Source organism: Dendrobates tinctorius, unplaced genomic scaffold, assembly GCF_039654945.1.
Source record: "Dendrobates tinctorius isolate UK_male_01 unplaced genomic scaffold, ASM3965494v1 ptg000099l, whole genome shotgun sequence".
Classification (NCBI taxonomy): Eukaryota; Metazoa; Chordata; class Amphibia; order Anura; family Dendrobatidae; genus Dendrobates; species Dendrobates tinctorius.
This window is the reverse complement of record NW_027361767.1, coordinates 8856942-8882756: the sequence shown is the minus strand read 5'-3', so window position 1 is coordinate 8882756 and position 25815 is coordinate 8856942. Positions and strand designations below refer to the sequence as shown.

Genomic DNA, 25815 nt, shown 5'->3' with positions numbered 1-25815 from the left:
GGATGCTATACAGGGACTAATAATGAATTGGGGGTGGGAGAAGATGCTATACAGGGACTAATAATGAATTTGGGGTGGGGGAGGATGCTATACAGGAGCTAATAATGAATTGGGGGTGGGGGAGGATACTATACAGGGACTAATAATCAATTGGGGGTAGGGGGGATGCTATACAGGGACTAATAATGAATTGGGGGTGGGGGAGGATGCTATACAGGGACTAATAATGAATTGGGGGTGGGGGAGGATGCTATACAGGGACTAATAATGAATTGGGGTGGGGGAGGATGCTATACAGGGACTAATAATGAATTGGGGGTGGGGGAGGATGCTATACAGGGACTAATAATGAATTGGGGTGGGGGAGGATGCTATACAGGGACTAATAATGAACTGGGGGTGGGGAGGATGCTATACAGGGACTAATAATGAATTGGGGGTGGGGAGGATGCTATACAGGGACTAATAATGAATTGGGGGTGGGAGAGGATGCTATACAGGGACTAATAATGAATTGCGCTGGAGGAGGATGCTATACAGAGACTAATAATGAATTAGGGGTGGGGAGGATGTTATGCAGGGACAAATAATGAATTGGGGGAGGGGAGGATGCTATACAATGACTAATAATGAATTGGGGGTGGGGAGGATGCTATACAGGGACTAATAATGAATTGGGGGTGGGGAGGATGCTATACAGGGACTAATAATGAATTGGAGGTGGGGGAGGATGCTATACAGGGACTAACAATGAATTGGAGGTGGAGGAGGATGCTATACAGGGACTAATATTGAATTGAGGGTGGAGGAGGATGCTATACAGAGACTAATAATGAATTGGGGGTGGGAGAGGATGCTATACAGGGACTAATAATGAATTTGGGGTGGGGAAGGATGCTATACAGGAGCTAATAATGAATTGGGGGTGGGGGAGGATACTATACAGGGACTAATAATGAATTGGGGGTAGGGGGGATGCTATACAGGGACTAATAATGAATTGGGGGTGGGGGAGGATGCTATACAGGGACTAATAATGAATTGGGGTGGGGGAGGATGCTATACAGGGACTAATAATGAATTGGGGGTGGGGGAGGATGCTATACAGGGACTAATAATGAATTGGGGGTGGGGAGGATGCTATACAGGGACTAATAATGAATTTGGGGTGGGGAGGATGCTATACAGGGACTAATAATGAATTGGGGGTGGGAGAGGATGCTATACAGGGACTAATAATGAATTGGGCTGGAGGAGGATGCTATACAGAGACTAATAATGAATTGGGGGTGGGGAGGATGTTATGCAGGGACTAATAATGAATTGGGGGAGGGGAGGATGCTATACAGGGACTAATAATGAATTGGGGGTGGGGAGGATGCTATACAGGGACTAATAATGAATTGGAGGTGGAGGAGGATGCTATACAGGGACTAATAATTAATTGGGGGTGGGGAGGATGCTATACAGGGACTAATAATGAATTGGAGGTGGAGGAGGATGCTATACAGGGACTAATAATGAATTGGGGGTGGGAGAGGATGCTATACAGGGACTAATAATGAATTTGGGGTGGGGGAGGATGCTATACAGGAGCTAATAATGAATTGTGGGTGAGGGAGGATACTATACAGGGACTAATAATGAATTGGGGGTAGGGGGATGCTATACAGGGACTAATAATGAATTGGGGGTGGGGGAGGATGCTATACAGGGACTAATAATGAATTGGGGGTGGGGGAGGATGCAATACAGGGACTAATATTGAATTGGGGTGGGGGAGGATGCTATACAGGGACTAATAATGAATAGGGGGTGGGGGAGGATGCTATACAGGGACTAATAATGAATTGGGGGTGGGGGAGGATGCTATACAGGGACTAATAATGAATTGGGGGTGGGGAGGATGCTATACAGGGACTAATAATGAATTGGGGGTGGGGGAGGATGCTATACAGGGACTGATAATGAATTGGGGGTGGGGGAGGATGCTATACAGGGACTAATAATGAATTGGGGTGGGGGAGGATGCTATACAGGGACTAATAATGAATTGGGGGTGGGAGAGGATGCTATACAGGGACTAATAATGAATTTGGGGTAAGGGAGGATGCTATACAGGAGCTAATAATGAATTGGGGGTGGGGGAGGATACTATACAGGGACTAATAATGAATTGGGGGTAGGGGGGATGCTATACAGCGACTAATAATGAATTGGGGGTGGGGGAGGATGCTATACAGGGACTAATAATGAATTGGGGGTGGGGGAGGATGCTATACAGGGACTAATAATGAATTGGGGTGGGGGAGGATGCTATACAGGGACTAATAATGAATTGGGGGTGGGGGAGGATGCTATACAGGGACTAATAATGAATTGGGGTGGGGGAGGATGCTATACAGGGACTAATAATGAACTGGGGGTGGGGAGGATGCTATACAGGGACTAATAATGAATTGGGGGTGGGGAGGATGCTATACAGGGACTAATAATGAATTGGGGGTGGGAGAGGATGCTATACAGGGACTAATAATGAATTGCGCTGGAGGAGGATGCTATACAGAGACTAATAATGAATTGGGGGTGGGGAGGATGTTATGCAGGGACAAATAATGAATTGGGGGAGGGGAGGATGCTATACAATGACTAATAATGAATTGGGGGTGGGAAGGATGCTATACAGGGACTAATAATGAATTGGGGGTGGGGAGGATGCTATACAGGGACTAATAATGAATTGGAGGTGGGGGAGGATGCTATACAGGGACTAACAATGAATTGGAGGTGGAGGAGGATGCTATACAGGGACTAATAATGAATTGGGGGTGGGGAGGATGCTATACAGGGACTAATAATGAATTGGAGGTGGAGGAGGATGCTATACAGGGACTAATAATGAAATGAGGGTGGGAGAGAATGCTATACAGGGATTAATATTGAATTGAGGGTGGAGGAGGATGCTATACAGAGATTAATAATGAATTGGGGGTGGGGAGGATGCTATACAGGGACTAATAATGAATTGGGGGAAGGAGGATGCTATACAGGGAATAATAATGAATTCAGGGAGGGGGAGGATGCTATACAGGGACTGATAATGAATTGGGAGTGGGGGAGGATGCTATACAGGTACTAATAATGAATCGGTGTGGGGGAGGATGCTATACAGGGACATTCATAACTGGCTTAGTGATCGGACCCAAAGAGTGGTCGTAAATGGCTGCACATCCAGTTGGAAGAATGTCTCAGGTGTGGTACCACAGGGCTCTGTCCTGGGCTCTGTATTGTTCAACATCTTTATCAACGATTTAGATGAAGGAATTGAGGGTAAACTTATTAAATTTGCTGATGACACAAAGCTAGGAGGGATAGCTAATACTAGAGAAGAGAGAGAGGATTCAAAAAGATATAAATAAACTGGAGCAGAGGGCAGCAACTAACAGAATGGTTTTTAACAGGGAAAAATGCAAAGTACTTCATCTGGGCAATAAAAATGAAAAAAGCATATACAGAATGGGAGGAATAGGGCTAAGCAACAGCACATGTGAAAAAGTCGGGTATACTAATAGATCACAGACTGAATATGCGTCAACAGTATGATGCAGTAGCAAAAAAGGCAAATGCAATTCTAGGATGTATAAACAGAAGCATACAGTCTAGATCACATGAAGTCATTATTTCCCTCTACTCCTCTTTGGTCAGACCTCATCTGGAATATTGTGTCCAGTTTTGGGCACCACATTTTAAAAAAGACATCAACAAACTGGAGCAAGTTCAGAAAAGAGCGACCAGAATGGTAACCGGTCTGTAAACCTTGTCTTATGAGGAAAGGTTGCAGGATTTGGGAATGTTTAGTTTGCAAAAGAGAAGATTGAGAGGAGACTTAATAGCTGTCTACAAATATCTAAAGGGCTGTCACATTGTAGAAGGATCAACTTTATTCTCATTTGCACAAGGAAAGACTAGAAGCAATGGGATGAAACTGAATGGGAGGAGACACAGATTAGATATTAGAAAAAAAATTTTGACAGAGTGATCAATGAGTGGAACAGGCTGCCACGAGAGGTGGTGAGTTCTCCTTCAATGGAAGTCTTCAAACAGAGGCTGGACAGACATCTGTCTGGGATGATTTAGCAAATCCTGCTTTGAGCAGGGGGTTGGACCAGATGGCCCAGGAGGTCCCTTCCTACTCTACGATTCTATGATTTTGATTCTACATTTCTTCATGAAGGGGATCATGATGGGGCATTTGGCACGTGCTGGCACTTCGTCATAAATCATTGGGTTTTAGGTTGCAGTTTGAGCGCTCGGTCTCAGAAAGGTTTGCCATCACTGCCATAACCACATAATAGCATAAAAGAGAGGCTAAATACCGCCATACATAATAGTGACTGAATACCGCCATACCATCACCACATAAAACCAAATGGCGACTGATTTCTGCCATATTATCAGCACACAATATCACCAAGTAATGATTGTAATACCACCATACCACATCCATACAATAACAGAACATTCTTACATGACCATATAGAGTAATCTCCAGGGAAGCCGCTGACTAGATAGTAATCCTGTAACTCTTTCTCCTCATTTCTTTGCTTTTGATCTTAGGGAAGTAAAATGTCACAAATAATTCTCAGCCTGACACATGTAACATACGGCTCCAATACAGCTGCATACAAATACTCTCTATAACTGCATTAACCCTTTCTCTTCTACTATTAACCACCTATTCAGTCTTATGGGAGCCTGTCAAAAATTGCCATACTGACTGTATTACAAGCCATCATGGCGGGGTATTGGGAAAAGTTTTCAACTAGCAATAATCACGCCTCGGATAAACCTCATGGGCTATGATACTGCCACTGCGCAAAGCTGGAGCCCATCTATGAGGAGCCGCGGCCTCCGGATCTGGGGCTCTATCTACATTGCAGGGAGACAACGTCATCAGGGGGTTGTGGGAGCAAAGGATTCTGGGAGTGGATATGCTAATACCCCCCTCCCCTGTGTAGGGTCAGTAGCAGGCAGGGCGGCCGGAGACCATTGTCCCGATGTTGTCGCTGTGTGGGCCGCACGGTGTCATTATTCGCGCCGAGCTGTCGTTGCCGTTAGCGCTGACATTTTACTTTCAGTCGTTTTTTTTATTGCGATGCGGAAACCAAAAAATAATTTGCAATTTTATTATTTGTTGTTGTTTCTTTACATTTCACACTATATAGGGATAAATAATTGTATATTTCGATATTATTATTCGATATTTCAGTTGTATGTTATCCTTTTGTTATTGTGGAGCTGGCAGTGACTGTAGCGGGGCGTGCATATAGATTTCATCGGTGGGGTCTGTACCGTCCGCTCACGGCGAGTTCCCCAGTGACCGATCCGGCAGTGGAGGCGGCCGCGGCCTCGCTCACTAGAGATGTCGCCTCAATCTTTAAGGCCAAGTTCACACTGGGCTTTTTTTGCTGCTTTTTCCAGTCCCAGCGAAGCCCACGAGCGGCCAGACGTCTCCTGCACACATTGCTTTATCGTGTCCTCAGCGGTTTCAGGATTTTTGCACACACAGCGTCACTTCTTTCAGCATTTCTCATGTTTTGCCGCTTTTTTTTTTTAACCAAAATCTGTTTCCAATACTAAACCTTATCAACATGTGCACGAGAGACAGAAATGTCAAAACCGCATCACAGAAAACTAGGGAAAAGATAATTTTTTTTTTTTCTGCAGCTTTGTTCCTCCCAATAGATCAGGTTTGTCTGCAGAAATAAAAAAAAAAAAATGAAAAAAAATACTTAGTGTAAACTTAGCCTGATTGCAGGCAGTGTAGTTCTATGCTCCTGACGCTTGGTGGCAGCAGTGAGTCCTGTGTGATCTCTAAGTGTTTTCCCTGACGAGCCTCTACTACAGGATGTCTCCTCTCACTGCAGTACAAACATGGCGACCACAGAGAACCAGGAGAAAGCCCAAAGTATGAATGGAGATCAGCCGCAGTGCACTATGGGGCATAATACAAGGAGTACAAACATGACATATAGAAAACATCATGAGAACACAAACATGGCTTCCACCTCCATCTGCTTTTTACCACCTATTCAGTCTCCTGGGAGACTGTCAAAAATTGCCATGCTGACTATATTTCAAGTCATCATGGCGGGGTATTGGGAAAAGTTTTCAATTAGCAATAATCACGCCTCAGATAAACCTCATTGGCTATGATACTGCCACTGCGCAAAGCTAACAACCAAGTCTGAGGAGCCGCGGCCTCACTGCCAGCACACCCCTGACAGCTCATGGAGAGCTGCGTCCACGCTGTACTGATGTGAAGCAGACAGGACCCTGGGAGTGTCCACATGCTAACGACATCGCTTCTTATCGCCTTCCCCTTCCTATCGTCTCACCAACCAATCACAGCGGCCAACTCGCTCTGTTGGCGTAACACAGATCGTATGCAAATGAGGCAATATAGAAAATATAACAACGCTGAGCCTGTTCAGAACACAGGAACTCAGCGATGCACGCGCGGTGTATGGTCACCGGAGTAGTTAAAAAACGGCACTCACTCCGCCAGGACCTACCGTAAACTCTCGTGGAAAACTGCGCTACAGCAGCGCGGTGTGAGACTTGCCGCAAGGTAACACCGCAGTAACGCAAGTGCGATGTTACATGCTAGCAGGTGCAGTAGTGGAGCAATGGCGCGCTGACTACTGGCTATAACTCATTCCCTCACACAACCGTAATATCCAAGGAAGGGGGCTTCAAATGAGTCATTCACCAGTCCATGCATCCATCCACATACACACAGCAGCAAGTATGACTATACTAGCACATGGCGGTACAGCCAAGCACACTTTTTATAGCAAACGGGACCTTCCAGATCTCTGAGCTGAGCCAATGGAATCTGGAGCAGGACCTGAGCACCTGACTCCTGAGCTCCAATGGCCGATTGTCCCACGAGCATGCTCAGAGGAAGGGACGAAGGACTTAGCCTCCGGAGAGAGTTGCTGTAAAGCAATCTCCTCTGCAATCTCCTTTACATTAGACAAAGAGCAGGAGATTGCAGCATGGGAGGGTCTAGATTCCTCCCTAGTAATGGCCGAAATCTGACTCCTATCATTACCTCCCCTCCTAGGGGACTCTCCCTCCCTGAACCTTCCGAACCACCAGCCTGTGCCCGACATTAAGCCGACATTGGCACAGGTCCCAGACTTGTCCAAGGGCGAGCCTGATGTCCTGGTTGGTGACATAGAAAACCGGGACACACGGAAGGTATCAGCGGGGGCAAGATCGCCAGGTCTCAAAAGGGACACCCGGGAGATGATGGGAGCGGGAGTTTCAGGGGAATGGCGCCGTGTGTCAGCGACCGTCGCCACTCTCCATCTGGGAAGACTATCCCGAGCACATAAGTTGCATGCCCGAATAAACTTTTTAACGTCCCGAGCCCTGTGCGGCCACCAATACAATCCGGCCAGCGACTTCGTGGTCTGCATATAGCCACGATGGCCGTCAGCATTGGACGCGTGTGCCCACGCGAGAATCTTAGGCCGCAAGCGAGGAGGAACAAAAGTCTCACCGACCAACTCACAATTTGACCATTGCGGGGCGCTATCTTCCTGAGAAGTAGCGTGTAGACGGTGACAACCGCACATGGACTCTTGAGCTGGACGTCTCTCAAAATTGGCGTGAGACACCTCCATGAGCTCTGGGGGTAGAACCTCTGGCTCGGGCAGCTCCAGAGGCTCAAAAAAGTTGGGAGCCGCAGTACCTCTCCGTTTGGAGTGAGCACGCTCCATACCGCACTCTGAAAAACGGAGGTCAATACGGGAGGAGATGGATATTAACTCCTCCAGAGTGGTAGGGATCTCTCTAGAAGAGAGAGCATCCTTGACGTGCTCCGCTAAACCTCTCCAAGAAACCAGAATCAGTGCCTTGTCGGACCACTCCAGCTCGGACACCAGTGTCCGAAAACGGACGGCATACTGGCTAACCGAGAGGGATCAAGGCAAGCAACTGTAGAGAGGTGTCGTGTGTGACCCGTGGACCGAGAAAAACTTGCTTGATGGCTGTTAGCAAGTGGGCAGCGGTCCGAATATCAGGATCACCACGCTCCCATAAAGGCGAAGCCCATTCCAGCACCTTGCCCGACAGTAGGGAAATAATAAAGGCCACCTTGGCCCGCTCTGTAGGGAATTGCGCAGCCAGCAGCTCCAGGTGGATTGAGCACTGGCTGATGAAACCCCTGCAGGAGGCGCCATCACCAGAATATTTATTATCAGGCAACGGGAGGCGGGTAACTGTCGGCGCAAGGGTGGACATGGACATACACCCTACCGCATCTGTGAGTGCCTGTACAGCAGCATCAGTGGCCTGCGAAGCTGCGAGAGCCCTCTCAAGAGTAGCCAAGCGACCCTCGAGCTGCCGCACACACTGTAGGAGTTGCTGCTGTTCTGCCATCACTAGTCAGACCCTGGCGTGTTGTGAGTTCATTTTCCCCTTCACTACTGAGGCCCGAGGAACTCCCTCTTCTGGTGAAGAAAGGTAGTGAGCCTGATTGTCAGACACCTGGGGCTGATGATGATGACTGGCTGAGTGGAGTTAATGACTGGATATAAGGCTGCTGACGCCCTTCTGGCCTGCGGGTGATTTCTCTGTGGACTTCTAGGAAACCAGTCTGATTCCTGCTCATCTAAAGCTAAGATTTCTGCTTTGCCTTTTTGCATTAGTGTTTTGTTTTCCTTGCTTTTCTGGATTCTGCCATTCCCTGCTGGGGTTAGTTGAATCTCCTTTTGCCTGTTGCTCTGTCTTCAGAATATTCCTGAGTACTGACATAGCTTTTTTGAAGCCTAGCGTCTTCAGGGCCTTTTTTACTGTCAGTTTGTTGGCTCTTATTTTCATAGGGTTTTTCACAGATTGCAGACAGCAGCCTTCCTGTCCTTTCCTATCTAAGCTAGTGTGGGCCCCATCTTTGCTCAGTCTATCTTTCTGTCTGTGTTTTGTTCTTTCTTCTTGCTTCACCGTCATTATATGTGGGGGGCTGCCTTTTACTTTGGAGTCTGCTCTGGGGCTGTTTAGATTTCCCTTTCTGTCTTTAGGCTATGTAGTCCTCTGGCTGTGATCGAGGGGCCTAGGGCATCGTAGGAGCCCCCCACGGCTACTGCTAGTTGTGTTGATAGGTTCAGGGGTCTGCAATCCGATAGCTGCCAACTTATCTGGTTTTATGGACTTAGCTAGCATTTCTATTTTTGCCTCCTACGGTGACTCAATCATAACACTGGCGCTAGTATAATGCTAGGAGTGGCGGAAGACACTAAATAAAAAATATGAATAAAGTGCCTTCGCCACTCGGGGTCCACCGTGCGGAGGATGGAGAAACCGCAGCTAAGTGACGCAGAGCAATCTGGCGGTAATGTGCACGGGGTTTGGATAGCACCCAGGTGCACAAAGGAATCTCTGTTAAACACACAGAGCCAATAAAGAAAATATAACAACGCTGAGCATGTTCAGAACACAGGAACTCAGCGGTGCACGAGCGGTGAATGGTCACCGGAGTAGTTAAAAAACAGCACTCACTCTGCCAGGACCTACCGTAAACTCTCGTGGAAAACTGCGCTGCAACTGCAGACGCAAACAATAGCTGCAACAGCAGCGCGGCGTAAGACTTGCCGCAAGGTAACACCGCAGTAACGCAAGCGCGAAGTTAGCAGGTGCAATAGTGGAGCAATGGTGCGCTGGCGCTGACTACTGGCTATAACTCATTCCCTCACACAACCGTAATATCCAAGGAAGGGGCTTCAAATGAGTCATTCACCAGTCCATGCATCCATCCACATACACACAGCAGCAAGTACGACTATACTAGCACATGGCAGAACAGCCATGCACACTTTTTATAGCAAACGGGACCTTCCGGAACTCTCCAGAGCCCTGAGCAGAACCAATGGAATCTGGAGCAGGACCTGAGCACCTGACTCCTGAGCTCCAATGGCCGATTGTCCCATGAGCATGCTCAGAAGAAGGGACGAAGGACTTAAGCTGGAGTCACACATAGCGACTTACCAGCGATCCCGGCAACGATATCAACGTGTCAGGATCGCTGGTAAGTCGCTATGTGATCGCTGCTGAGCTGTCAAACAGACAGCTTCACCAGCGATCAGCACAGCGATGCCATTGATTCATGTAAAAAAATAGAATTAAAATAAAAAATATTGTTATTCTCACCTTCCGCCGTCCCGCGCAGCATTCCCGCCTCTCTCCACGCTCCCGGTCCCAGTAATCCTTTGCGAGAATGACCACGAGATGTCACGGTCTCGCAGTCAATCGTGCAAAGGATCACTGGGACCGGGAGTGTGGAGAGAGGTGGGAATGCTGCGCAGGACGTCGGAAGGTGAGAATAACAATATTTTTTATTTTTTGTATTATTTTTTTACAGCTGATCGCTGGTCTCCCGCCTGTCACACGCAGCGATGAGTGCTGGCCAGCGGGAGACCAGCGACGAAAAATGGGTCCAGAGGGTTCTTGAAGTGATCAGCGATACCGGCAGGGGGGCCGCTCGCTGATCGTTGTCACACACAGCAAGCAAAGAACAGGAGACTGCAGCATGTGAGGGTATAGATTACAGCCTAGTAATGGCCGAAATCTGACAACTAACACTAATAATGAATTGGGGGTGGGGGAGGATGCTATACAGGGACTAATAATGAATTGGGGTGGGGGAGGATGCTATACAGGGACTAATAATGAAATGGGGTGGGGGAGGATGCCATACAGGGACTAATAATGAATTGGGGGTGGGGGAGAATGCTATACAGGGACTATTAATGAATTGGGGGTGGGGGAGGATGCTATACAGGGACTAATAATGAATTGGGGGTGGGGGAGGATGCTATACAGGGACTAATCATGAATTGGGGGTGGGGGAGGATGCTATACAGGGACTAATAATGAATTGGGAGTGGGGGAGGATGCTATACAGGGACTATTAATGAATTGGGGGAGGGGGAGGATGCTATACAGGGACTAATAACGAATTGGGGGTGGGGGAGGATGCTATACAGGGATAATGAATTGGGGGTGGGGAGGATGCTATACAGGGACTAATAATGAATTGGGGGTGGAGGAGGATGCTATACAGTGACTAATTACGAATTGGAGGTGGGAGAGGATGCTATACAGGGACTAATAATAAATTGGGGGTGGGGGAGGATGCTATACAGGGACTAATAATTAATTGGGGGTGTGGAGGATGCTATACAGGGACTAATAATGAATTGGGGGTGGAGGAGGATGCTATAAAGAGACTAATAATGAATTGGGGTGGGGGGGATGCTATACAGGGACTAATAACGAATTGGAGGTGGGAGAGGATGCTATACAGGGACTAATAATGAATTGGGGGTGGCGGAGGATGCTATGCAGGGACTAATAATGAATTGGGGGTGGGGGAGGATGCTATACAGGGACTAATAATGAATTGGGGGTGGGGGAGGATACTATACAGGGACTAATAATTAATTGGGGGTGGGGGAGGATGCTACACAGATACTAATAATGAATTGGGGTGGGGGAGGATGCTATACAGGGACTAATAATGAATTGGGGGTGGGGGAGGATGCTATACAGGGACTAATAATGAATTGGGGTGGGGGAGGATGCTATACAGGGACTAATAATGAATTGGGGGTGGGGGAGGATGCTATACAGGGACTAATAATGAATTGGGGGTGGGGAGGATGCTATACAGGGACTAAGAATGAATTGGGGGTGGAGGAGGATGCTATACAGGGACTAATAACGAATTGGGGGTGGGAGAGGATGCTATACAGGGACTAATAATGAATTGGGGATGGGGGAGGATGCTATACAGGGACTAATAATGAATTGGGGGTGGGGCAGGATGCTATAAAGGGACTAATAATGAATTGGGGTGGGGGAGGATGCTATACAGGGATTAATAATGAATTGGGGGTGGGGGAGGATGCTATACAGGGGCTAATAATGAATTGGGGGTGGGGAGGATGCTATACAGGGACTAATAATGATTTGGGGGTGGAGGAGGATGCTTTACAGGGACTAATAACGAATTGGAGGTGGGAGAGGATGCTATACAGGGGCTAATAATGAATTGGGGTGGGGGAGGATGCTATACAGGGACTGATAATTAATTGGGGGTGGGGGAGGATGCTATACAGGGACTAATAATGAATTGGGGGTGGGGGAGGATGCTATACAGGGACTAATAATGAATTGGGGGTGGGAGAGGATGCTATACAGGGACTAATAATGAATTTGGGGTGGGGAAGGATGCTATACAGGAGCTAATAATGAATTGGGGGTGGGGGAGGATACCATACAGGGACTAATAATGAATTGGGGGTAGGGGGATGCTATACAGGGACTAATAATGAATTGGGGGTGGGGGAGGATGCTATACAGGGACTAATAATGAATTGGGGTGGGGGAGGATGCTATACAGGGACTAATAATGAATTGGGGGTGGGGGAGGATGCTATACAGGGACTAATAATGAATTGGGGGTGGGGAGGATGCTATACAGGGACTAATAATGAATTGGGGGTGGGGAGGATGCTATACAGGGACTAATAATGAATTGGGGGTGGGAGAGGATGCTATACAGGGACTAATAATGAATTGGGCTGGAGGAGGATGCTATACAGAGACTAATAATGAATTGGGGGTGGGGAGGATGTTTTGCAGGGACTAATAATGAATTGGGGGAGGGGAGGATGCTATACAGGGACTAATAATGAATTGGGGGTGGGGAGGATGCTATACAGGGACAAATAATGAATTGGAGGTGGAGGAGGATGCTATACAGGGACTAATAATTAATTGGGGGTGGGGAGGATGCTATACAGGGACTAATAATGAATTGGAGGTGGAGGAGGATGCTATACAGGGACTAATAATGAATTGGGGGTGGGAGAGGATGCTATACAGGGACTAATAATGAATTTGGGGTGGGGGAGGATGCTATACAGGAGCTAATAATGAATTGGGGGTGGGGGAGGATACTATACAGGGACTAATAATGAATTGGGGGTAGGGGGATGCTGTACAGGGACTAATAATGAATTGGGGGTGGGGGAGGATGCTATACAGGGACTAATAATGAATTGGGGGTGGGGGAGGATGCAATAGAGGGACTAATAATGAATTGGGGTGGGGGAGGATGCTATACAGGGACTAATAATGAATTGGGGGTGGCGGAGGATGCTATACAGGGACTAATAATGAATTGGGGGTGGGGGAGGATGCTATACAGGGACTAATAATGAATTGGGGGTGGGGGAGGATGCTATACAGGGACAAATAATGAATTGGGGGTGGGGGAGGATGCAATAGAGGGACTAATAACGAATTGGAGGTGGGAGAGGATGCTATACAGGGACTAATAATGAATTGGGGGTGGCGGAGGATGCTATACAGGGACTAATAATGAATTGGGGGTGGGGGAGGATGCTATACAGGGACTAATAATGAATTGGGGGTGGGGGAGGATACTATACAGGGACTAATAATTAATTGGGGGTGGGGGAGGATGCTACACAGATACTAATAATGAATTGGGGTGGGGGAGGATGCTATACAGGGACTAATAATGAATTGGGGGTGGGGGAGGATGCTATACAGGGACTAATAATGAATTGGGGTGGGGGAGGATGCTATACAGGGACTAATAATGAATTGGGGGTGGGGGAGGATGCTATACAGGGACTAATAATGAATTGGGGGTGGGGAGGATGCTATACAGGGACTAAGAATGAATTGGGGGTGGAGGAGGATGCTATACAGGGACTAATAACGAATTGGGGGTGGGAGAGGATGCTATACAGGGACTAATAATGAATTGGGGATGGGGGAGGATGCTATACAGGGACTAATAATGAATTGGGGGTGGGGCAGGATGCTATAAAGGGACTAATAATGAATTGGGGTGGGGGAGGATGCTATACAGGGATTAATAATGAATTGGGGGTGGGGGAGGATGCTATACAGGGGCTAATAATGAATTGGGGGTGGGGAGGATGCTATACAGGGACTAATAATGAATTGGGGGTGGAGGAGGATGCTTTACAGGGACTAATAACGAATTGGAGGAGGGAGAGGATGCTATACAGGGGCTAATAATGAATTGGGGTGGGGGAGGATGCTATACAGGGACTAATAATGAATTGGGGGTGGGGGAGGATACTATACAGGGACTAATAATGAATTGGGGTGGGGGAGGATGCTATACAGGGACTAATAATGAATTGGGGGTGGGGGAGGATACTATACAGAGACTAATAATCAATTGGGGGTGGGGGAGGATGCTACACAGAGACTAATAATGAATTGGGGTGGGGGAGGATGCTATACAGGGACTAATAATGAATTGGGGGTGGGGGAGGATGCTATACAGGGACTAATAATGAATTGGGGGTGGGGGAGGATGCTATACAGGGACTAATAATGAATTGGGGGTGGGGGAGGATGCTATACAGGGACTAATAATGAATTGGGGGTGGGGGAGGATGCTATACAGAGACTAATAATGAATTGGGTGGGGGAGGATGCTATACAGGGACTAATAATGAATTGGGGGTGGGGGAGGATGCTATACAGGGAATAATAATGAATTGGGGGTGGGGGAGGATGCTATACAGGGAGTAATAATGAATTGGGGGAGGATACTATACAGGGACTAATAACGAATTGGGGTGGGGGAGGATGCTATACAGGGACTAATAATGAATTGGTGGTGGGGGAGGATGCTATACAGGGACTGATAATGAATTGGGGGTGGGGGAGGATGCTATACAGGGACTAATAATGAATTGGGGGTGGGGGAGGATGCTATACAGGGACTAATAATGAATTGGGGGTGGGGGAGGATGCTATACAGGGACTAATAATGAATTGGGGGTGGGGGAGGATGCTATACAGGGACTAATAATGAATTGGGGGTGGGGGAGGATGCTATACAGGGACTAATAATGAATTGGGGGTGGGGGAGGATGCTATACAGGGACTGATAATTAATTGGGGGTGGGGGAGGATGCTATACAGGGACTAATAATGAATTGGGGGTGGGGGAGGATGCTATACAGGGACTAATAATGAATTGGGGGTGGGAGAGGATGCTATACAGGGACTAATAATGAATTTGGGGTGGGGAAGGATGCTATACAGGGACTAATAATGAATTGGGGGTGGGAGAGGATACTATACAGGGACTAATAATGAATTTGGGGTGGGGGAGGATGCTATACAGGAGCTAATAATGAATTGGGGGTGGGGGAGGATACTATACAGGGACTAATAATGAATTGGGGGTAGGGGGATGCTATACAGGGACTAATAATGAATTGGGGGTGGGGGAGGATGCTATACAGGGACTAATAATGAATTGGGGGTGGGGGATAATGCAATACAGGGACTAATAATGAATTGGGGTGGGGGAGGATGCTATACAGGGACTAATAATGAATTGGGGGTGGGGGAGGATGCTATACAGGGACTAATAATGAATTGGGGGTGGGGGAGGATGCTATACAGGGACTGATAATTAATTGGGGGTGGGGGAGGATGCTATACAGGGACTAATAATGAATTGGGGGTGGGGGAGGATGCTATACAGGGACTAATAATGAATTGGGGGTGGGAGAGGATGCTATACAGGGACTAATAATGAATTTGGGGTGGGGAAGGATGCTATACAGGAGCTAATAATGAATTGGGGGTGGGGGAGGATACCATACAGGGACTAATAATGAATTGGGGGTAGGGGGATGCTATACAGGGACTAATAATGAATTGGGGGTGGGGGAGGATGCTATACAGGGAATAATAATGAATTGGGGGTGGGGGATAATGCAATACAGGGACTAATAATGAATTGGGGTGGGGGAGGATGCTATACAGGGACTAATAATGAATTGGGGGTGGGGGAGGATGCTATACAGGGACTAATAATGAATTGGGGGTGGGGGAGGATGCTATACAGGGACTGATAATTAATTGGGGGTGGGGGAGGATGCTATACAGGGACTAATAATGAATTGGGGGTGGGGGAGGATGCTATACAGGGACTAATAATGAATTGGGGGTGGGAGAGGATGCTATACAGGGACTAATAATGAATTTGGGGTGGGGAAGGATGCTATACAGGAGCTAATAATGAATTGGGGGTGGGGGAGGATACCATACAGGGACTAATAATGAATTGGGGGTAGGGGGATGCTATACAGGGACTAATAATGAATTGGGGGTGGGGGAGGATGCTATACAGGGACTAATAATGAATTGGGGTGGGGGAGGATGCTATACAGGGACTAATAATGAATTGGGGGTGGGGGAGGATGCTATACAGGGACTAATAATGAATTTGGGGTGGGGAGGATGCTATACAGGGACTAATAATGAATTGGGGGTGGGGAGGATGCTATACAGGGACTAATAATGAATTGGGGGTGGGGGAGGATGCTATACAGGGACTAATAATGAATTGGGGGTGGGGGAGGATGCTATACAGGGACTGATAATTAATTGGGGGTGGGGGAGGATGCTATACAGGGACTAATAATGAATTGGGGGTGGGGGAGGATGCTATACAGGGACTAATAATGAATTGGGGGTGGGAGAGGATGCTATACAGGGACTAATAATGAATTTGGGGTGGGGAAGGATGCTATACAGGAGCTAATAATGAATTGGGGGTGGGGGAGGATACCATACAGGGACTAATAATGAATTGGGGGTAGGGGGATGCTATACAGGGACTAATAATGAATTGGGGGTGGGGGAGGATGCTATACAGGGAATAATAATGAATTGGGGGTGGGGGATAATGCAATACAGGGACTAATAATGAATTGGGGTGGGGGAGGATGCTATACAGGGACTAATAATGAATTGGGGGTGGGGGAGGATGCTATACAGGGACTAATAATGAATTGGGGGTGGGGGAGGATGCTATACAGGGACTGATAATTAATTGGGGGTGGGGGAGGATGCTATACAGGGACTAATAATGAATTGGGGGTGGGGGAGGATGCTATACAGGGACTAATAATGAATTGGGGGTGGGAGAGGATGCTATACAGGGACTAATAATGAATTTGGGGTGGGGAAGGATGCTATACAGGAGCTAATAATGAATTGGGGGTGGGGGAGGATACCATACAGGGACTAATAATGAATTGGGGGTAGGGGGATGCTATACAGGGACTAATAATGAATTGGGGGTGGGGGAGGATGCTATACAGGGACTAATAATGAATTGGGGTGGGGGAGGATGCTATACAGGGACTAATAATGAATTGGGGGTGGGGGAGGATGCTATACAGGGACTAATAATGAATTTGGGGTGGGGAGGATGCTATACAGGGACTAATAATGAATTGGGGGTGGGGAGGATGCTATACAGGGACTAATAATGAAATGGGGGTGGGAGAGGATGCTATACAGGGACTAATAATGAATTGGGCTGGAGGAGGATGCTATACAGAGACTAATAATGAATTGGGGGTGGGGAGGATGTTTTGCAGGGACTAATAATGAATTGGGGGAGGGGAGGATGCTATACAGGGACTAATAATGAATTGCGGGTGGGGAGGATGCTATACAGGGACTAATAATGAATTGGAGGTGGAGGAGGATGCTATACAGGGACTAATAATTAATTGGGGGTGGGGAGGATGCTATACAGGGACTAATAATGAATTGGAGGTGGAGGAGGATGCTATACAGGGACTAATAATGAATTGGGGGTGGGAGAGGATGCTATACAGGGACTAATAATGAATTTGGGGTCGGGGAGGAAGCTATACAGGAGCTAATAATGAATTGGGGGTGGGGGAGGATACTATACAGGGACTAATAATGAATTGGGGGTAGGGGGATGCTGTACAGGGACTAATAATGAATTGAGGGTGGGGGAGGATGCTATACAGGGACTAATAATGAATTGGGGGTGGGGGAGGATGCAATAGAGGGACTAATAATGAATTGGGGTGGGGGAGGATGCTATACAGGGACTAATAATGAATTGGGGGTGGGGGAGGATGCTATACAGGGACTAATAATGAATTGGGGGTGGGGGAGGATGCTATACAGGGACTAATAATGAATTGGGGGTGGGGAGGATGCTATACAGGGACTGATAATTAATTGGCGGTGGGGGAGGATGCTATACAGGGACTGATAATGAACTGGGGGTGGGGGAGGATGCTATACAGGGACTAATAATGAATTGGGGGTGGGGGAGGATGCTATACAGGGACTAATAATGAATTGGGGGTGGGAGAAGATGCTATACAGGGACTAATAATGAATTTGGGGTGGGGGAGGATGCTATACAGGAGCTAATAATGAATTGGGGGTGGGGGAGGATACTATACAGGGACTAATAATGAATTGGGGGTAGGGGGGATGCTATACAGGGACTAATAATGAATTGGGGGTGGGGGAGGATGCTATACAGGGACTAATAATGAATTGGGGGTGGGGGAGGATGCTATACAGGGACTAATAATGAATTGGGGTGGGGGAGGATGCTATACAGGGACTAATAATGAATTGGGGGTGGGGGAGGATGCTATACAGGGACTAATAATGAATTGGGGTGGGGGAGGATGCTATACAGGGACTAATAATGAACTGGGGGTGGGGAGGATGCTATACAGGGACTAATAATGAATTGGGGGTGGGGAGGATGCTATACAGGGACTAATAATGAATTGGGGGTGGGAGAGGATGCTATACAGGGACTAATAATGAATTGCGCTGGAGGAGGATGCTATACAGAGACTAATAATGAATTGGGGGTGGGGAGGATGTTATGCAGGGACAAATAATGAATTGGGGGAGGGGAGGATGCTATACAATGACTAATAATGAATTGGGGGTGGGGAGGATGCTATACAGGGACTAATAATGAATTGGGGGTGGGGAGGATGCTATACAGGGACTAATAATGAATTGGAGGTGGGGGAGGATGCTATACAGGGACTAACAATGAATTGGAGGTGGAGGAGGATGCTATACAGGGACTAATATTGAATTGAGGGTGGAGGAGGATGCTATACAGAGACTAATAATGAATTGGGGGTGGGAGAGGATGCTATACAGGGACTAATAATGAATTTGGGGTGGGGAAGGATGCTATACAGGAGCTAATAATGAATTGGGGGTGGGGGAGGATACTATACAGGGACTAATAATGAATTGGGGGTAGGGGGGATGCTATACAGGGACTAATAATGAATTGGGGGTGGGGGAGGATGCTATACAGGGACTAATAATGAATTGGGGTGGGGGAGGATGCTATACAGGGACTAATAATGAATTGGGGGTGGGGGAGGATGCTATACAGGGACTAATAATGAATTGGGGGTGGGGAGGATGCTATACAGGGACTAATAATGAATTTGGGGTGGGGAGGATGCTATACAGGGACTAATAATGAATTGGGGGTGGGAGAGGATGCTATACAGGGACTAATAATGAATTGGGCTGGAGGAGGATGCTATACAGAGACTAATAATGAATTGGGGGTGGGGAGGATGTTATGCAGGGACTAATAATGAATTGGGGGAGGGGAGGATGCTATACAGGGACTAATAATGAATTGGGGGTGGGGAGGATGCTATACAGGGACTAATAATGAATTGGAGGTGAAGGAGGATGCTATACAGGGACTAATAATTAATTGGGGGTGGGGAGGATGCTATACAGGGACTAATAATGAATTGGAGGTGGAGGAGGATGCTATACAGGGACTAATAATGAATTGGGGGTGGGAGAGGATGCTATACAGGGACTAATAATGAATTTGGGGTGGGGGAGGATGCTATACAGGAGCTAATAATGAATTGTGGGTGAGGGAGGATACTATACAGGGACTAATAATGAATTGGGGGTAGGGGGATGCTATACAGGGACTAATAATGAATTGGGGGTGGGGGAGGATGCTATACAGGGACTAATAATGAATTGGGGGTGGGGGAGGATGCAATACAGGGACTAATAATGAATTGGGGTGGGGGAGGATGCTATACAGGGACTAATAATGAATAGGGGGTGGGGGAGGATGCTATACAGGGACTAATAATGAATTGGGGGTGGGGGAGGATGCTATACAGGGACTAATAATGAATTGGGGGTGGGGAGGATGCTATACAGGGACTAATAATGAATTGGGGGTGGGGGAGGATGCTATACAGGGACTGATAATGAATTGGGGGTGGGGGAGGATGCTATACAGGGACTAATAATGAATTGGGGGTGGGGGAGGATGCTATACAGGGACTAATAATGAATTGGGGGTGGGAGAGGATGCTATACAGGGACTAATAATGAATTTGGGGTAAGGGAGGATGCTATACAGGAGCTAATAATGAATTGGGGGTGGGGGAGGATACTATACAGGGACTAATAATGAATTGGGGGTAGGGGGGATGCTATACAGCGACTAATAATGAATTGGGGGTGGGGGAGGATGCTATACAGGGACTAATAATGAATTGGGGGTGGGGGAGGATGCTATACAGGGACTAATAATGAATTGGGGTGGGGGAGGATGCTATACAGGGACTAATAATGAATTGGGGGTGGGGGAGGATGCTATACAGGGACTAATAATGAATTGGGGTGGGGGAGGATGCTATACAGGGACTAATAATGAACTGGGGGTGGGGAGGATGCTATACAGGGACTAATAATGAATTGGGGGTGGGGAGGATGCTATACAGGGACTAATAATGAATTGGGGGTGGGAGAGGATGCTATACAGGGACTAATAATGAATTGCGCTGGAGGAGGATGCTATACAGAGACTAATAATGAATTGGGGGTGGGGAGGATGTTATGCAGGGACAAATAATGAATTGGGGGAGAGGAGGATGCTATACAATGACTAATAATGAATTGGGGGTGGGAAGGATGCTATACAGGGACTAATAATGAATTGGGGGTGGGGAGGATGCTATACAGGGACTAATAATGAATTGGAGGTGGGGGAGGATGCTATACAGGGACTAATAATGAAATGGGGGTGGGAGAGAATGCTATACAGGGATTAATATTGAATTGAGGGTGGAGGAGGATGCTATACAGAGACTAATAATGAATTGGGGGTGGGGAGGATGCTATACAGGGACTAATAATGAATTGGGGGAAGGAGGATGCTATACAGGGAATAATAATGAATTCAGGGAGGGGGAGGATGCTATACAGGGACTGATAATGAATTGGGAGTGGGGGAGGATGCTATACAGGTACTAATAATGAATCGGTGTGGGGGAGGATGCTATACAGGGACATTCATAACTGGCTTAGTGATCGGACCCAAAGAGTGGTCGTAAATGGCTGCACATCCAGTTGGAAGAATGTCTCAGGTGTGGTACCACAGGGCTCTGTCCTGGGCTCTGTATTGTTCAACATCTTTATCAACGATTTAGATGAAGGAATTGAGGGTAAACTTATTAAATTTGCTGATGACACAAAGCTAGGAGGGATAGCTAATACTAGAGAAGAGAGAGAGGATTCAAAAAGATATAAATAAACTGGAGCAGAGGGCAGCAACTAACAGAATGGTTTTTAACAGGGAAAAATGCAAAGTACTTCATCTGGGCAATAAAAATGAAAAAAGCATATACAGAATGGGAGGAATAGGGCTAAGCAACAGCACATGTGAAAAAGTCGGGTATACTAATAGATCACAGACTGAATATGCGTCAACAGTGTGATGCAGTAGCAAAAAAGGCAAATGCAATTCTAGGATGTATAAACAGAAGCATACAGTCTAGATCACATGAAGTCATTATTTCCCTCTACTCCTCTTTGGTCAGACCTCATCTGGAATATTGTGTCCAGTTTTGGGCACCACATTTTAAAAAAGACATCAACAAACTGGAGCAAGTTCAGAAAAGAGCGACCAGAATGGTAACCGGTCTGTAAACCTTGTCTTATGAGGAAAGGTTGCAGGATTTGGGAATGTTTAGTTTGCAAAAGAGAAGACTGAGAGGAGACTTAATAGCTGTCTACAAATATCTAAAGGGCTGTCACATTGTAGAAGGATCAACTTTATTCTCATTTGCACAAGGAAAGACTAGAAGCAATGGGATGAAACTGAATGGGAGGAGACACAGATTAGATATTAGAAAAAAAATTTTGACAGAGTGATCAATGAGTGGAACAGGCTGCCACGAGAGGTGGTGAGTTCTCCTTCAATGGAAGTCTTCAAACAGAGGCTGGACAGACATCTGTCTGGGATGATTTAGCAAATCCTGCTTTGAGCAGGGGGTTGGACCAGATGGCCCAGGAGGTCCCTTCCTACTCTACGATTCTATGATTTTGATTCTACATTTCTTCATGAAGGGGATCATGATGGGGCATTTGGCACGTGCTGGCACTTCGTCATAAATCATTGGGTTTTAGGTTGCAGTTTGAGCGCTCGGTCTCAGAAAGGTTTGCCATCACTGCCATAACCACATAATAGCATAAAAGAGAGGCTAAATACCGCCATACATAATAGTGACTGAATACCGCCATACCATCACCACATAAAACCAAATGGCGACTGATTACTGCCATATTATCAGCACACAATATCACCAAGTAATGATTGTAATACCACCATACCACATCCATACAATAACAGAACATTCTTACATGACCATATAGAGTAATCTCCAGGGAAGCCGCTGACTAGATAGTAATCCTGTAACTCTTTCTCCTCATTTCTTTGCTTTTGATCTTAGGGAAGTAAAATGTCACAAATAATTCTCAGCCTGACACATGTAACATACGGCTCCAATACAGCTGCATACAAATACTCTCTATAACTGCATTAACCCTTTCTCTTCTACTAATAACCACCTATTCAGTCTCATGGGAGCCTGTCAAAAATTGCCATGCTGACTATATTACAAGCCATCATGGCGGGGTATTGGGAAAAGTTTTCAACTAGCAATAATCACGCCTCGGATAAACCTCATGGGCTATGATACTGCCACTGCACAAAGCTGGAGCCCATCTATGAGGAGCCGCGGCCTCCGGATCTGGGGCTCTATCTACATTGCAGGGAGACGACGTCATCAGGGGGTTGTGGGAGCAAAGGATTCTGGGAGTGGATATGCTAATACCCCCCTCCCCTGTGTAGGGTCAGTAGCAGGCAGGGCGGCCGGAGACCATTGTCCCGATGTTGTCGCTGTGTGGGCCGCACGGTGTCATTATTCGCGCCGAGCTGTCGTTGCCGTTAGCGCTGACATTTTACTTTCAGTCGTTTTTTTTTATTGCGATGCGGAAACCAAAAAATAATTTGCAATTTTATTATTTGTTGTTGTTTCTTTACATTTCACACTATATAGGGTTAAATAATTGTATATTTCGATATTATTATTCGATATTTCAGTTGTACGTTATCCTTTTGTTATTGTGGAGCTGGCAGTGACTGTAGCGGGGCGTGCATATAGATTTCATCGGTGGGGTCTGTACCGTCCGCTCACGGCGAGTTCCCCAGTGACCGATCCGGCAGTGGAGGCGGCCGCGGCCTCGCTCACTAGAGATGTCGCCTCAATCTTTAAGGCCAAGTTCACACTGGGCTTTTTTTGCTGCTTTTTCCAGTCCCAGCGAAGCCCACGAGCGGCCAGACGTCTCCTGCACACATTGCTTTATCATGTCCTCAGCGGTTTCAGGATTTTTGCACACACAGCGTCACTTCTTTCAGCATTTCTCATGTTTTGCCGCTTTTTTTTTTTAACCAAAATCTGTTTCCAATACTAAACCTTATCAACATGTGCACGAGAGACAGAAATGTCAAAACCGCATCACAGAAAACTAGGGAAAAGATAATTATTTTTTTTTCTGCAGCTTTGTTCCTCCCAATAGATCAGGTTTGTCTGCAGAAATAAAAAAAAAAAAAAATGAAAAAAAAATACTTAGTGTAAACTTAGCCTGATTGCAGGCAGTGTAGTTCTATGCTCCTGACGCTTGGTGGCAGCAGTGAGTCCTGTGTGATCTCTAAGTGTTTTCCCTGACGAGCCTCTACTACAGGATGTCTCCTCTCACTGCAGTACAAACATGGCGACCACAGAGAACCAGGAGAAAGCCCAAAGTATGAATGGAGATCAGCCGCAGTGCACTATGGGGCATAATACAAGGAGTACAAACATGACAAATAGAAAACATCATGAGAACACAAACATGGTTTCCACCTCCATCTGCTTTTTACCACTTATTCAGTCTCCTGGGAGACTGTCAAAAATTGCCATGCTGACTATATTTCAAGTCATCTTGGCGGGGTATTGGGAAAAGTTTTCAATTAGCAATAATCACGCCTCAGATAAACCTCATTGGCTATGATACTGCCACTGCGCAAAGCTAACAACCAAGTCTGAGGAGCCGCGGCCTCACTGCCAGCACACCCCTGACAGCTCATGGAGAGCTGCGTCCACGCTGTACTGATGTGAAGCAGACAGGACCCTGGGAGTGTCCACATGCTAACGACATCGCTTCTTATCGCCTTCCCCTTCCTATCGTCTCACCAACCAATCACAGCGACCAACTCGCTCTGTTGGCGTAACACAGATCATATGCAAATGAGGCAATATAGAAAATATAACAACGCTGAGCCTGTTCAGAACACAGGAACTCAGCGGTGCACGCGCGGTGTATGGTCACCGGAGTAGTTAAAAAACGGCACTCACTCCGCCAGGACCTACCGTAAACTCTCGTGGAAAACTGCGCTACAGCAGCGCGGTGTGAGACTTGCCGCAAGGTAACACCGCAGTAACGCAAGTGCGATGTTACATGCTAGCAGGTGCAGTAGTGGAGCAATGGCGCGCTGACTACTGGCTATAACTCATTCCCTCACACAACCGTAATATCCAAGGAAGGGGGCTTCAAATGAGTCATTCACCAGTCCATGCATCCATCCACATACACACAGCAGCAAGTATGACTATACTAGCACATGGCGGTACAGCCAAGCACACTTTTTATAGCAAACGGGACCTTCCAGATCTCTGAGCTGAGCCAATGGAATCAGGAGCAGGACCTGAGCACCTGACTCCTGAGCTCCAATGGCCGATTGTCCCACGAGCATGCTCAGAGGAAGGGACGAAGGACTTAGCCTCCGGAGAGAGTTGCTGTAAAGCAATCTCCTCTGCAATCTCCTTTACATTAGACAAAGAGCAGGAGATTGCAGCATGGGAGGGTCTAGATTCCTCCCTAGTAATGGCCGAAATCTGACTCCTATCATTACCTCCCCTCCTAGGGGACTCTCCCTCCCTGAACCTTCCGAACCACCAGCCTGTGCCCGACATTAAGCCGACATTGGCACAGGTCCCAGACTTGTCCAAGGGCGAGCCTGATGTCCTGGTTGGTGACATAGAAAACCGGGACACACGGAAGGTATCAGCGGGGGCAAGATCGCCAGGTCTCAAAAGGGACACCCGGGAGATGATGGGAGCGGGAGTTTCAGGGGAACGGCGCCGTGTGTCAGCGACCGTCGCCACTCTCCATCTGGGAAGACTATCCCGAGCACATAAGTTGCATGCCCGAATAAACTTTTTAACGTCCCGAGCCCTGTGCGGCCACCAATACAATCCGGCCAGCGACTTCGTGGTCTGCATATAGCCACGATGGCCGTCAGCATTGGACGCGTGTGCCCACGCGAGAATCTTAGGCCGCAAGCGAGGAGGAACAAAAGTCTCACCGACCAACTCACAATTTGACCATTGCGGGGCGCTATCTTCCTGAGAAGTAGCGTGTAGACGGTGACAACCGCACATGGACTCTTGAGCTGGACGTCTC

The 25815-nt window shown here is 47.2% G+C and overlaps 4 non-coding genes across 4 annotated transcripts; all 4 read right to left on the bottom strand.

Annotated features, from left to right (window-relative positions):
• Positions 1–4743: 4743 nt before the first annotated feature.
• On the bottom strand, positions 4744–4883 carry LOC141099357 (U4 spliceosomal RNA). Its single transcript, XR_012234489.1, has one exon. It is a non-coding gene; the product is annotated as a U4 spliceosomal RNA (small nuclear RNA).
• A 1213-nt stretch (positions 4884–6096) lies between these two features.
• On the bottom strand, positions 6097–6236 carry LOC141099344 (U4 spliceosomal RNA). The gene has a single exon (XR_012234477.1). It is a non-coding gene; the product is annotated as a U4 spliceosomal RNA (small nuclear RNA).
• A 16650-nt stretch (positions 6237–22886) lies between these two features.
• Positions 22887–23026, bottom strand: LOC141099347 (U4 spliceosomal RNA). Its single transcript, XR_012234480.1, has one exon. It is a non-coding gene; the product is annotated as a U4 spliceosomal RNA (small nuclear RNA).
• A 1217-nt stretch (positions 23027–24243) lies between these two features.
• On the bottom strand, positions 24244–24383 carry LOC141099349 (U4 spliceosomal RNA). Its single transcript, XR_012234482.1, has one exon. It is a non-coding gene; the product is annotated as a U4 spliceosomal RNA (small nuclear RNA).
• Positions 24384–25815: the final 1432 nt, after the last annotated feature.